The sequence below is a fragment of the Oryctolagus cuniculus genome, chromosome 6 (assembly GCF_051225735.1).
Source record: "Oryctolagus cuniculus isolate XC-2025 breed Fujian yellow rabbit chromosome 6, ASM5122573v1, whole genome shotgun sequence".
NCBI lineage: Eukaryota > Metazoa > Chordata > Mammalia > Lagomorpha > Leporidae > Oryctolagus > Oryctolagus cuniculus.
Window position 1 is genome coordinate 121,337,567 of NC_142872.1, and position 14,555 is coordinate 121,352,121.

Genomic DNA, 14,555 nt, shown 5'->3' on the forward strand with positions numbered 1-14,555 from the left:
CTGGTATTGTGATGCCTCCGGCTTTGTTTTTGTTGTACAAGATTGCTTTAGCTATAGCCAGAGCTATTAGGCAAGAAAAAGTAATTAAAGGGATACAAATTGGGAAGGAAGAACTCAAACTATCCCTCTTTGCAGATGACATGATTCTGTATTTAGGGGACCCAAAGAACTCTACTAAGAGACTATTGGAACTCATAGAAGAGTTTGGCAAAGTAGCAGGGTATAAAATCAATGCACAAAAATCAACAGCCTTTGTATACACAGACAATGCCATGGCTGAGGAAGAACTTCTAAGATCAATCCCATTCACAATAGCTACAAAAACAATCAAATACCTTGGAATAAACTTAACCAAAGACGTTAAAGATCTCTACGATGAAAATTACAAAACCTTAAAGAAAGAAATAGAAGAGGATACCAAGAAATGGAAAAATCTTCCATGCTCATGGATTGGAAGAATCAATATCATCAAAATGTCCATTCTCCCAAAAGCAATTTACAGATTCAATGCAATACCAATCAAGATACCGAAGACCTTCTTCTCAGATCTGCAAAGCAATATTTTTTAAAGGCAATGATATTCCTAGTTTCAAAAGAGAGAAATTTCTTTAAACCCAATATCCAGTTACAGTTGAACCAAATTCTCATGCATGAGATTGTTATTTACCAAAGACATCTTTTCAGATTTTAATTGAATTTGAATCTAGTTTTCCTTTTACTTAAAGAAAAATCACCTTAGGCCAGCATATATCTTGATTCTTACTATTTACATTCTTGGTATGGCTCCCCCAACTCTGGACAGTTCTGCTTCAGCAACTAACCTTCATTTTGAGTCTGATTAAACACTAAAACTTTCACTACACTTTATTTAAGTGGATTGTTTTCTGTTATATACTACTATGTGTCTTTAACAAAACTACAGTTAAAAATTATTTAGCACAGGGGAAGGTGCTTAGCACAGTGTTTAAGAAGCTACTTGTAATGTTTCCTTTCCTAGTTCCTAGTTCCAGCTTCCTTGTGATATAGACCCTGGGAAGGCAGGGTGTGATAGCTGAGTCCCTCCCACCCACATGGGAGACCTGTATTGACTGTGTGGCTCCTGACTTCAGCCTGGTCTAGTTCTGGCTGGTGGGCATTTGGGGAGTGAATCAGCAGATGGGAGATCTCCCTGTTTGTTTCTAAGCTAGGCACTTTGATACGGGATGCTGGTATCACAAGTGAGGTCTCAACTGCTATACCAAATACCCACTCCTTTTCTGATGTTGACATCTGGTTGTCACCTTGAAATTCTCTGTGTCTGATAGGTAAATTCCTGTGGATTCATCCTCTAGCACCTTAATGTAGTATCTGGAATCTTGAATGAGTCTTCTTCCAGAAACCAGCCCGGCCATTGGTTCTAGTTTAATCTTAAAAAAGCCTGGTTTTTTAATCAAAAGCCTCAGGCTGCCCATTGGATCAAATCAAATCCAAACTCCTGTCATTCACAACTCTCCTCCTTTACCTGACTGCTGAACATTTCTTCTACAGGTTCTTCTAGGCTTCTTAATGTGGGTGCTGATTCAGCCACATATTTCTGTCTTTGTGCCTTTTAAAATGTGTCCTTGGGCTCTGTATATGCCTTTGACTACTCTTTACACATCTAATTACTACTAATATATATGGAGGTCTTAAAAATTTTATGGAAAATGCATGTTATGAAAAAGCTATGTAGGATTTCTATTTTTTTTAACTAGAATAAACTTTTGATTACATTTCCCATGAACTTTTTGAAGTATCTTTGTATAATGAGGAGGCACACAACAGGCAATGGCTAAACACAATAGTATTAGTTTTCTGTGGTCACTGTAACAAATTACTATAAACTTGGTGGCTTAAAACACAATTTACTGTCGTATTTCTGGGGGCCAGAAGTCCAAAATCGAGACATGAGCAGGATTTAACTCCCTCTGAAAGCTCTAGTAGAGAGTACTTCTTGCCTCTTTCAGCTTCTGGTGGCATCAGACATTCCCTGGCTTGTGGCTGTGTAACTCTAATCTTTGCCTCTCTGCACCCCTCTGGGTGTCATTTGTAAGGACATGGTGTCACTGGATTAGGGTCTACCCAGGTGATTCAGGATGACCGCATTTTAAGATCCTTAAATTAATTACATCGCAAAGATCTTTTTTCCAAATAAAGTCACATGCATATGGTCCAGGGATTAGAACATGGGCATATCCATTTGGGGGCTACTATGAAACCCACTATACTCACAGTATATAGTCAAATCCAAAGAGAATTGATTCTGAGTTACTAACCAGTGCTATTAAAATGTAGGAAACAGGAATTAGGAGTTCAGCTAAGTGACTAAGATGCCCAGGTCCCATACTGGGTTAGATATCTGACTCCAGCCTTCTGCCAATGCAGACTTTGGGAGATAGTCATGATGGCTCAAGTAATTGGGTTGCTGCTACCCACATAGGAAGCCTGGATGGCATTCTCAGCTCCTGGTTTAGACCTAGCCAAGCCCCAGCCATTGTGGGCATTTGGGGGAGTGCTTGCCTATCCTTTCTCTCAAAAAGTAACATTTGGAAAAAAATATGGTCAAATCCGTGGTTAGGATGAGGTTGGGTTGGACAGTAACTCACCCTGAGAGGCAAAATAATTTTATACGTTTAAAAATAAGCCAAAATTAGCAAATGGACTTTCTACTTGTCTCTATTTTACTATTTCTTACATGGTTTACTCTTCCACTTGATTAAGAGTTCCTTGACTGCATGTCTTGTGCCTAGCATATTTATTCTGTAAATGAACAAAGGAAGAACTGTGAAGTCCCATACAGACACAGACTAGGTGAAATCCAGGCTTTGAGGAATTCACATGGAGAGTTAATCAGTAGACCTCAAGCTCACAGTAACTCAGTTACATGGCATGGCTGTGAGAATGTGTTACCCAACGTTAGGGTGCATTACTTGGAGCCCAGCAAGTCTGGCTCACAGAGGCAATATGCCTTTATCATTTCCACAGGCTAGAAGACATGCAACTAGTCTACAGACCCACAAAAGATGAGTTCCCCTTATTGTTCATGTGGCCAGTATGTATTTATTTTTTATCAGCTGATGGCCAATTTAGAGAAAGAGGGGATTCTTGTTGCCTCTTTGTTATGGTTACTTATGAGTGCCCAGGGACAAGGAAGTCAGTGATGAATGTTGAAGGAAGTGGAGTCAATCACTTGTCACCCACTGACTCAACATTTTCACCAGTGCTTAGGTAAGGACACACCGACTTATTTACTGTGGCTGATGATAAAAGATAAGGTGCACAGCTGTAGATTCTGTTCCTAAATCAAGCTTCCTCTGTGGTTGTGATGGTCAGTTTCACGTGTCAGCTTGGGTAGGCTACAGTTCCCAGTTATTCAAACTGGGTGTTGCTGTGAAGGTATTTTGTATTATGTAGTTAAGTTCATATCAGTTTATTTTATGTAAGGGATATCATCCTAGGTCATCTGAATGGGTCTGACTGAATCTGTTGAAAGGTCTGAGGTTTCCCAGTGAGTGGAAGAAATTCTCTGCCTTGGGACAGCCCTTTCAGCCTGTGCCCCACAGTTGCCATCTGCTGTTCCAAACAGCCTGCCCAATGAGTTATGACTTGCACAGGCAGTCACACCATCTTGTAAGCCAATTCCTTGCAAACACATCTCTTAATAATGTCTCCTACTGGTTGTGTTTCTCTGGTTGCCTCCAGTTGATTACAGGGATTTCTTGGGATCTCTAAAAGGGGGCCAAGCAGCTGCAGAGGGTGCTGGAGGCAGTGGAGTGTTGTGTTCCTCAGACTTCATGAGAACCCAATCACCTGGGGGTCTGCTAGTCTGAGGGGACAGGTGTTGCTAATGCTGCCAAGGGACTACACCTTGAGTGGCAAGATTAGATTCAGTAGTTCTCAACCCAGTCTGCATATTAAAATTGTCTGAAGCATTTAAAAAATTGGCGCCTGGACCACATCTTTAATGCTTATGATTTCATTGGTTTGTTCTAAAGTACAGGCCAGAGTATAGAAGAGTATAGGTGAGTGGTTCTCAAAGTGTGGACCTCAGACCTGCAGCACTGGCATCAGCGGGATGCTTGTTAGCAATGCAAGTCATTAGACCTCGTGTCAGACCTACTGAATCTGAAACTCTGGGATTGGGTCTTGACAACCTGTGATTCTTTCCAGATGATTCTCATGCCCAATGAAGTTTGAGAGCCACTGGTATAGGTTGTCAGATTTTGACTTTAATGTCAGACTTCCTTCTTTGGTGAGAAGTCCAAGCTCTGTGTGGCTGGTTTAGCACCTGTAAAATGGGGCTACCTAGAGGACTTATTTTAGAGGGTGAGAGTACTCCATGTGGCTTCCTCTGTGTTGCTTGAGTTTGAACAGGGAGTTGACTCTGATATTATGGTGAGAGGGCTGAGGTTTGAAAGCCAGGATAAGACCTAAATCTGGAGAGGTTTAAGACAGAAACAGAAGCAAGGTTTTAAGACATGAAACAAGAGTGAGAGAAAACAATTTGGGATCAGCTGGGGAGATGGGGTTCCCTAAGAACTTGCTTTGGTGGGCCAGTGGAAGTTTGACCTGTGAGGAAGAGTTAATTCCTTATCATCTGCTGACTTGACACCTTTATTGAGGCTGGGGGCGGGGCAATCAGAATGAAGTCATAAGAGGGAGGCTGGGGGTGGGGCAATCAGAATGAAGTCATAAGAGGGAGGCTGGGGGCGGGGCAATCAGAATGAAGTCATAAGAGGGAGGCTGGGGGTGGGGCAATCAGAATAAAGTCATGAGTGGATGCTGGTGGGTGGCTGACATCTCCCCAGGAAGGCAGTGGAAGAGTCTACAGCATCAACAGGCGAGGTAAGAAGCCCTCTAAATCCCCGTGGGGCGGGAGTACAGGTCAGGGTCAGGATTATGTGGTGGAGAGGAACAAGAGGTGAGGGGTGGGGAGGTGTGTGTGGGAAGTCAGGAAGTCAGCTGGTTTGAGGTTTGCTCCTTGAGGCCAGCAGGAAGGAAAAGCTTGGGGTCAGGTTTGGGCAGACAACCCGCCATCCCCACCCCCAACCCCTGGTCCTGAATTCTGGCCCTTCTGAGGCTTATCTCTTGCCAGGGCTGTTCCAATGTCCCTGGCAAAGCCAGAGTTGGTGTTAGGGGGATGGGGTAAGGGTAATGGTGGTGAGTCCTGTACCCCGACTCTCTGCTCCCCACTCTGCCTGGCATTTTTAAGGTTTCAAACTTATTTCTGGGCAAAATAGTACCTCAGCCATAAGCACATCGTGAGTCTTTAGTGGTTTGCTATAAGCTCAGGAGGCTGGTGTCATGATGATAGAAACGGCTGTCTACAGTGGCTGCTGGGATATGGGAATAGAAAGGGGTGAGGCGTGGGGCCGGGGGAAGGGGCTCCCAGGAAGTGAATCCTACTCTCTCTTGGATTGTGCGAGGTGCAGAGAAAGGCTGCTGGTCTTCCTTTGGGATCCTGGCACTCGAGGCGAATGGATGAGGGCTAAGCTTCGCCCCCTGCCTTTTATAATTTTCATTTTTCTATGTTACTGTGTTGGACTCTTTCCACTTTGTCCCCTGCTTTTTTCTCCTTCCTTCCCTTTGGGGAACTAGGTGCCTTAGAAACCACGGAAGTCTGTCTTACAGTTCTGGCAGTTTCCATGTCTGGTGAGAGCCTGTTCCTGGTTCATAGCTGACTGTCTTCTCCCTGAGTCTTTACATGGCAGAAGGGGTCTCTTTCATAAGGGCACTAATGCCATAATAAGGGACCTGATTATCTCCCAAAGACCCCACCTTCTAATGCTTGGGAGTTAGGACTTCAATATGAATTTTGGGGGGAAACATTAATGTTCTACTCATTCAGAATGTTTGTATCCATTGAAATTTTTAGAATTTTCCCTGAAAAGTTAGAAAATGAATTTTTTTGAAAAAAAGATTTATTCACTCATTTGAAAGTAAGAGTTATAGTGAGAGAGAGCGAGATTGATCAATTTTCTATCAATTGGTTCATTCCACATGGGTGCAGGCACACAAGCACTTGGGCCATCTTTTGCTGCCCCTTCCAGGCCATTAGCAGGGAGCTGGATTGGAGGTGGAGAAGCTGGGACATGAACCAGCTTCCATAGTCAATGCCAGTGTCACAGGTGGCAGCTTTCTCACTACGCCACAATACTAGCCCCAAGAAGAGGAATTTTACAAACTGTTCTAAGTCAGTGCTCTGGAATCGGATAGGCTAGGTACAAATTCATGTACTAATGTGCTTAATGTTGGGGGAAGTTACTTTCTCTGGACCTCAATTTTCTCATCTTTGAAACGGGGATGATTATGGAAATTGAGAGGTAGTAATGTATAGGACTGTGGTTTGTAGAATGCTATTTAAAAATAGTAGTTGTTGTTCCTCCCAAGCCCTGTTTCCTAGAAGATTAAATGAGATATCTTGTGGGGTCTCAGGAGTTCATTTTTTTTAAAGACTTATTTATTTGAGAGGTAGAGCTACAGTCAGAGAGGGGTGGAGAGAGAGGTCTTCCATCTGCTGGTTCACTCCCCAAATGGCTGGGATGGCTGGAGCTGAGCCGATTCGAAGCCAGAAGCTTCTGCTGTGTCTCCCATGCAGGTGCGGGGGCCCAAGCACTTGGGCCATCTTCTGTTTTCCCAAGCCACAGCAGACAGCTGGATCAGAAGAGGAACAACTGGGATACGAACTGGTGCCTGCATGAGAGGCTGGTACCACAGGTGGAAGCTTAGCCTCCTACTTAGCCACAGCTCTAACCCCTCTTTTGTTTGTTTTTGATTCAGCTACAGGCTTACACAAAATACATTCCAGCAAAAATTACACAGCTACAATGGAACCTGAGCCTTCTCTTTTGATGTTAAATGAAAAATGATAATGATGCAAAATCTAGTTTTAGCAGGATCTGAGCCAATGTTCTTCCTTCCATGTTAACGATAAGTAAATAGCCGCAGATACTGCAAAGTCAATTCAGGATCAAGCTTTTGCCTTTGCCAGGCTCAGGCTTGTTGGGCTGGGAACCTGCTCTGGGGCCAGGGTTAGGGATGGGGCATGGCTAGTGTCCTAGTGTTCTATTTTCCCAGCATCCACCGTGCAGTTCTGGGTCAGGGAAGAGAGAAGGGTCGGGAAGGCCTTATATGACAGGGCAGTCGTGATCTGGCACTGGGGCAGCTGGGTGAGTTGGATGCTATTGGCACCTGCTTTTAGTGGAGAGAGGGAGCTCTCAGTGAGTTTCCAGGGACTCTGGCCCTACCTGCTTCCCACCTGCAGCACCCGTTGTGGGCAGTGACTTGTACAGCTGGGCACTGGAGGCTCCCCTTCAGCCAGTCTCTTCTTCCTCTATGGAGGTCACCTCTCTGTCTGGATTCGGTTAAGAAAACCCAAGTCTGGTTTTCTTTGTTGATTGTACCTGTCCAGTGGGAAACCAATGAATGTCTTCACCCCGCAAATTCTGGCCATTGCCTTGTCCTGCATCCCTGTGGCCAGGTAGGCTATTCCAGTCACCCTCTTGCCTTTGACTCATGAAGGATGAGTCAGGGGCCAGTCTGTAGGTTCCAGGGAGCGAATGACAAACTCCCCAAATTGTCCTCTTAAAGAGCCCCTCACCTGGCACAACAGGGGGAAGTTCCACCTTCCCTTGTGGGGAGGGAAACTCTTGGGACACCACTGTCTTCAAAGAAGTCCTAACTGCTTCCTAGCTTCTCCTCCTAAGGAATTCTCCCATTTTTCCTTATATGACCATAAAGCTGGCAACAGGCTTCTATTGGAGACACTGTTTTTGATTACACATGAGCAAATTCTGCAGGGATGGGCTCAACATCTATTATTTCAGCCTCAGGGCTGGGCCAATATGTTGATGCTGGGAGATTCCCATCTGCACACTCTGCTTCCCCAAGGAAAGGGTACGCGCTTACAGGGTGGGCCTGTGGACAGGCCCCCCCCCCAACCTCTCCAGAGGCCTCTGGGTACCCCCCTATTGTACATGCCACAAAGTACTACTACTACTACTACTACTTCTACTTCTACTACACTACTACTACTACTGCTACTTTTAATTTTTTTAAAGATCTATTTATTTGAAAGGCAGAGTTACAGAGAGGCAGAGAGAGAGAGAGAAAGAGAGAGAGAGATCTTCCATCTGCTGGTTTACTCCCCAAATGGCTGCAAGGGCCAGAGCTGAGCCAATCTGAAGCCAGGAGCTTGTTCTGGGTCTCCCATGTGGGTGCAGGGTCATCTGATGCAGCTGCCTTCCCAGGAACATAAGCAGGGACCTGGATTGGAAATGGAGCAACTGGGACTAGAACTGGCAACCATATGGCATGCCGCTACAGTGCTGAACCCATGCCCCAAACTTCTTTACCAAAGAAGTTGGTAACTCTTTGTCACAATTAAGCCCAAGCCAAGTGGCTTTACACTAGTGGTTAATTAAGCAAAACCAGTCTGGTTCTATGAAATCAAATTAAAGCAAATGTAAACTCAACACTGTTCCCTCTCCCAGAATTATTTGTATGTTGAATGAGAAGGAAAATTCATGGGTGTGTGTATGTGTGAAATCTAACAGAGTTTTGGCATAGAATTTTTGGCAGATGAAGCCCATGTTGTGTCCTGTTGTGCTGTGCTGTCTAGGGCTAGAGGTGAGGTGGGGAACTTTGAAGAAGCTTAGAGGCCCCTCTCTTCTGTTGACCCTGAGTTGTCACCAATGTGACTCACATTCTCTGTCAGCTGGTGACCAGGATGGCAGATGTATCAAAATGATCCCCAATTTAGAAGGTATGTGGAAACCAAACCAAACCAAACCAAACCCTACCACATACAAGATGCCTTCAGCACTATTCAGAAAGTCACTGCTGTCCCTGTGTTCCCTCATAGCCATTTCTTCTTCAAAACTTTTTTATTGGAATTTTTTAGTTTTCAACAGATTCAATGTGATTTGTAGATACAATTATTTTTTGGTATTTATTTTTTATTCCAGGTATTCACAATTGGTTCAAAAATCAATGAATGTAATCCATCATATATACAGTTTAAATATTTATCATATGATCAAATCAACAGATGCAGAAGAAGAATTTAAAAAACATACCATACAATTCTAAGAAAATATTCCCTTCCTCCCTCCCTTCCTCCCTCCCTCCTTCTCCCTTTTCGTAGCTGCTTCTTAAAATGACCAGTAGGGGGCACTGCAGGGTGAGATTCCCAGCACTCCCTCCACTTCTCATGAAAAATTGTTGCAACATGAAATATGGAATACAATACACCTATTTTTGTTCTAATAATATATGCTGAGAGATTGACTATAAATTTAGAGTCTTAGTTGTTCTTGGGATGTTATTATCTAAAGAAAAAAGTTTTAGCTTGAAGGATAAGGGACACATGTAGACTGGGTGTTAAGTCATAGAGGCACCAGCCACTAATGATCGCCCCTGGAAAAGTGGTTCAGACCTGACCATTGTGTGACTCTGATGCGTTAGGATAGGCCATGAAAGAAGGATCTGGCAGCCTTAGTTTGGGGGACCTGGGGAGCCAGAGACATGAAAGCTGAGTGTTTTAAAATGCCAGGAAGCAGCTCTCCTCTGTGTTTACTTTATTAGATACTTAAATATTTTATTGGATGTCAGACCATTGAACTTAATGCCAGCAGCAAGTTTGTTATAAAATGAAATGAAGAAGGGACAAACAGTTCTTTTTGTCAAGGGAGGGGTATTGAGGTACCCACAGAGACTAAAGAGAAAACAAATCAAATTTTAAAAGAGGTACAGATTAAAAAAAAAAAGCCCACAAAAGCCCAAGGCAGATTTTGAAATTGGGGCATTTAAATTTAAAACAAAATTGCTCAATCAGGGAATGCGTCCACATGATTTAAATGAGAAAGTTCACAGAGGTTTATGGCGAGAAGCCTCTCACCCCTTTCTACCCAGTGCAAACTTCTCATCCCCAGGACTTTGTAGAAAGATCTTAAGCATGTACAGAGATTGTCATTCTAGGTTTACATTTGTAATATGACTATTTTTCGGAGATAGTTCTGTTTTATTTAATTTTAAAAGGATTTATTTGAAATACAGAGGAAGTATGAGTGAATGAAGGAGAGACAGATCTTCCATTTGCTGGTTCACTTCCCAGTGGTTCAAAGGGCTAGGGCTGGGCCAGGCCAAAGCCAGGAGTCCAGAGCTCCATCCAGGTTTCCCACCTGGGTGGTGGGCGCCCAAGTATTCGTGCCATATTTTGCTGCTTTTCCAGGCAGATTATCAGGGAGCTGGATCAGAAGTGGAGCAGCTAGGACTGCAACTGGTGCTCTAATATGGAATGCCAGTATCACAAGTGGAGGCTTAATCTGCTGTGCCAAAATGCTAGCCCCAATAATTCTATTTTAGTTCTAACACATTTTCTTCTTGAATTATTGCTTACAAAGTATTCCATTGTCCATAGGTAGACATTTGGACTATTTTCAGTTTTCCCCTGCTATGAGTGAGGATTTGTTGGACATTCTTAACTATTGCGCATGACACCTGCCCCTGCGAGTTGTGTGGCAAGCCAGAGCTCTGGGGCATATGCCACGGCCCTCTACTGCAATCAGTTCAGCATTAGGATGCTTCGCGAGGTTGCCATGGAAAAGGTGCATTCACAGGGAGCCCAAGAGGTCTTTATATACTCACCAGTCCAATGTGGTAACAATCTATGGATCTATATACCTACAAGTCCAACGTGGTAACAATCTATGGATCTATGTATGATCTCATCTCTAGCCCGAGGCCAGATGCAATCTTTGTAAAGTTTCGTTTATACCTTGTCTCTTGCTGTATTCAGCCTGAGGAAGTTTTTCTCATCCTGTTGCTTTGCCTTTATCCTTCAGTTTATTCATCTGTAAATTCAGAAAACAACTACAAATTGTCTTCAAATTTGAGTCATCATAGTTTTTTTCTTTGTAAGACCAATGAAATTGAGGAGGAACTCAAAGGCTCAGACAAAAACAAAGGCTGATACTGTTTCTTAGTTCTCTGATTATTTCTTGGCAAACAGTTCTCCATGGAAATCCTAAAGTACCTCTGAGAAGCTGTAAGGACCCCGGGGAGGATTGTAGGAAAGCAAATAAACACCTGCTTGCTGGTTTTCTGTTCATGTCTACAACACATAGGGATTGAGATTGGGGACCATGACTCACAGGTTGAGAGTCTACCATCTCCCAGCTGTTCTACAAATTATGGACTGAGATATGCTCTGTCCAGCAGAGAAAAGACCAGAGACTTAGAACATGCATGCTAGGAGTAGGTAAGGATGTAGGGCCGAAAGAAATAATAATAAAAATAATTTTAAAAAGGTAAGAACTGGAACTATAAAGGAGGGAAGCCATTCCTGCGGCATTTGATTCATGTCTTGAGCAGTAAGTACCTTCTGTGAGTTGGCTTCTCAATATAGGAGGCTCTGAGAAGGAAAAGGACCATACAGCAAGCAGAGAGGCCAGGAAGTACATAGAATTTTGCTGAGATTTAAACAGTATAAAGGCATCTGGGCATGTTGATATTTTTCAGTGACCTAAATAGCTTCACTTCCAGGCTTGCGTGAGGTTGGGAAGATTCTCAGCGTGGTGAGGTTGAGTAGTCTGCAGGAAGCATGTTCTAATTTTTCTCTACTTTCTGGAGGAGGACTCCTGCATCTTTGTTATATGATGTTAATGACCATTAGTCAGTGGTCATTTGGCTCTTAGCATTCATCCTCTGTGGGCCCGAGGCATCTGGGGACATTTGACTGTGGCAGGCAGAGTTTGATAACGATTTAAACCTAAAATCTCTCCAGAGTGAATGCTTGTATCCCTGGCTCATTGAATGATAACAGAGGTATGTGACTTGTGAATCACATCCGAAAGTCCCCAGCGGTCTCATTTTCCTCTCTAATTATAGCAACTTATCCCTTATATTCCAGTTAAGAACGATTTCCAGCATTGATAAATATTTGAGATTTTTTTCAAACTTATGAGATGTGGCAAAAAAATTGAATAAGAGTTACATGGGTTCGAAATTCTTAATAATATTATGCTAGCATTATCACTCCCTGCGCTTTCCTGTAAGATTTGCTGTCGCAGAATTTGGATGTGAATTTTAAATGTAAGAGGAGATGAGAAGTGCAGGGTGTACGTGTGTGTGTGTGTGTGTGTGTGTGTGTGTGGAGTTACGTTTTTGAACTTGTTTAGGGTACCTAAGCATATAATGATAGCAGAAACAAAGCTTTATGACACAAATATTCTGTTTCTTCCAATCTTTATTACTGTGTGGGATTATGAGAGATGACTGGGATCCTTTTTCTGCAAATATGTGTGAAGTTTTGGATCTTCAAAGAAGGAATCAAAATCTCTGTTTACTGACTTGTTAATGCTAGAAGCCATCTCCCCTAGAAATGCTTCATCATACTGCAGGCATTTCTGAAGGCTTTTCACAGAAATGAATTTGCACAGGCTAATGACTTGCAGCATAATGTAGGAGATGAACCTGTCTTGAAAGATCCTGTATTATAGGCTAATCAGCTTCTACATTGAAGGGTAGGGGACTGACAAGACCAAGGCAAGGGTCTGATCTTGTTATGGACTATTGACACGTTTGCCAACCTCAGAAAGAGGTTGCTGCTTCCTGTCACAGAGGGCTAGGCTTAGTGTGAATCTTATCACTCATTGTCACCCACATTGAAGCAATGGTATCATTTGTTTCATCAAAGGAAAACGTGCATACTGCTGTGGAAGAGGCAGAGCTAATTAAATGGCTTAGTAAATTAACTATGTCTCATATGAGAAGTCTCTTAGAATGATTCCAGTAATTTTTATTAACAATTACTGCACATATTTATGGGATACAATGCAACATTTCAATATACATATACAGTTTGTAGCGATCAAATCAGAGTAATCAACATTTCTTTTTCTTTGATAGAATTTTGGAGCCTTGGAGCTCCTTTTTTTGGTCACAATATATGTAATAAATTATAATTTAATATTTGTGTATTTGAAAGTGAGTGAGTGTGTGAGAGAGAGTGTATGAGAGAGTGTGTGAGTGTGTATGAGAGTGAGAGAGTGAGAGAGAGTGAGAGAGTGAGAGAGAGCAAGAGAGTGAGAGAGAGTGAGAGAGTGAGAGTGAGTGAGAGTGAGAGAGTGAGAGAGTGAGTGAGAGAGTGAGTGAGAGTGAGAGTGAGAGAGAGTGAGAGAGAGTGAGTGAGAGTGAGTGAGAGTGAGAGAGAGTGAGAGAGAGAGAGAGAGAGAGAGAGTGAGAGAGAGTGAGAGAGAGTGAGAGAGAGTGAGAGTGAGAGAGAGTATGAGAGAGTGAGAGAGAGTATGAGAGAGTGTGAGAGAGAGAGTGAGAGGGAGAGTGAGAGAGTGAGTGTGAGAGTGAGAGTGAGAGAGAGTGAGAGAGAGAGAGTATGAGAGAGAGTGAGAGAGAGAGTGTGAGAGAGTGAGTGAGTGTGTGAGAGAGAGAGAGTGTCTTGCCAGAGTGTCTTGGCTTTCCATGCCTGAAATACTCTCATGGGCTTTTCAGCAGGATCCAAATGCCTTAAGGGCTGATTCTGAGGCCAGAGTGCTGTTTAGGACATCTGCCATTCTATGAGTCTGCTGTGTATCCCGCTTCCCATGTTGGAGCATTCTCTCTTTTGTATTCTATCAGTTAGTATCAGCAGACACTAGTCTTGTTTATGTGATCCCTTTGACTCTTAGTCCTATCATTATGATCAATTGTGAACAGAAATTGCTCACTTGGACTAGTGAGATGGCATTGGTACATGCCACCTTGATGGGATTGAATTGGAATCCCCTGGCACATTTCTAACTCTACCATTTGGGGCAAGTCCGATTGAGCACCACCTTGTTGATTCCATATCTTGGCTAACGTGAATAACTTCAATAAACATGATGATGCAGGAATCTCTTTGATATAATGATTTCATGTCTTGGATATATACATAGTACTGGAATTGCAGGACCATATAGAAGTTCTATTTCTAGTTTTTTTTTTTAATTAAAGTTTTTATTATTTGAGAGGTAGAGTTACAGAGAGAAGGAGGGAGAGAAGGAGGGAGTGGGGGAGAAGGGAGAAGGGAGAGGTCTTCAACTGCTGATTCACTTCCCAAATGGCTCCAATGACTAGAGCTGGACTGATCTGAAGCCAGGAGCCCAGACTTCTCCAGGGTCTCCCACACGGGTGCAGGGGCCCAAGCACTTGATCCATCTTCTCCTTTCCAAGGCCAGAAGCAGAGAGCTGGATAAGAAGATGAGCAGCCAGACGTGAACTGGCTCCCATATGGGATGTTTGCCAGTGCTGCAGGCAGAGGCTTAGCCTACTATGCCACAGTACCGGCCCCTATTCCTAGGTTTTTAAAAATAGGAATCTCCATACTGTTTTCCACAGTGGCTGTACTAATTTACAATCCTACTAACAGTGTATAAGAATTTCCCCTTCTCCACATCTTTACCAGCATTTATTACTTTATATTTTTAATAATAGCCATTCTAATAAGTGAGGTGATATCATTTTGGTTTTGGTTCATGTTTCTCTGATGGCTAATGATA

At 43.0% G+C, this 14,555-nt stretch overlaps 2 protein-coding genes and 1 long non-coding RNA gene across 9 annotated transcripts in view; 1 reads left to right on the top strand and 2 right to left on the bottom strand.

Annotated features, from left to right (window-relative positions):
• CCNE2 (cyclin E2) overlaps nucleotides 1-14,555 on the bottom strand; it is a 651,763-nt gene that overhangs the window by 463,388 nt on the left and 173,820 nt on the right. The window lies entirely within an intron of this gene.
• CFAP418 (cilia and flagella associated protein 418) overlaps nucleotides 1-14,555 on the bottom strand; it is a 273,900-nt gene that overhangs the window by 85,525 nt on the left and 173,820 nt on the right. The window lies entirely within an intron of this gene.
• LOC103348092 (uncharacterized) overlaps nucleotides 4,769-14,555 on the top strand; it is a 377,752-nt gene continuing 367,965 nt past the window's right edge. For all 4 annotated transcript variants that reach the window (XR_016235838.1, XR_016235841.1, XR_016235840.1 and 1 more), the window contains exon 1: nucleotides 4,769-4,863. This is a non-coding gene — a long non-coding RNA (uncharacterized LOC103348092). The remainder of the gene's footprint in view (nucleotides 4,864-14,555) is intronic.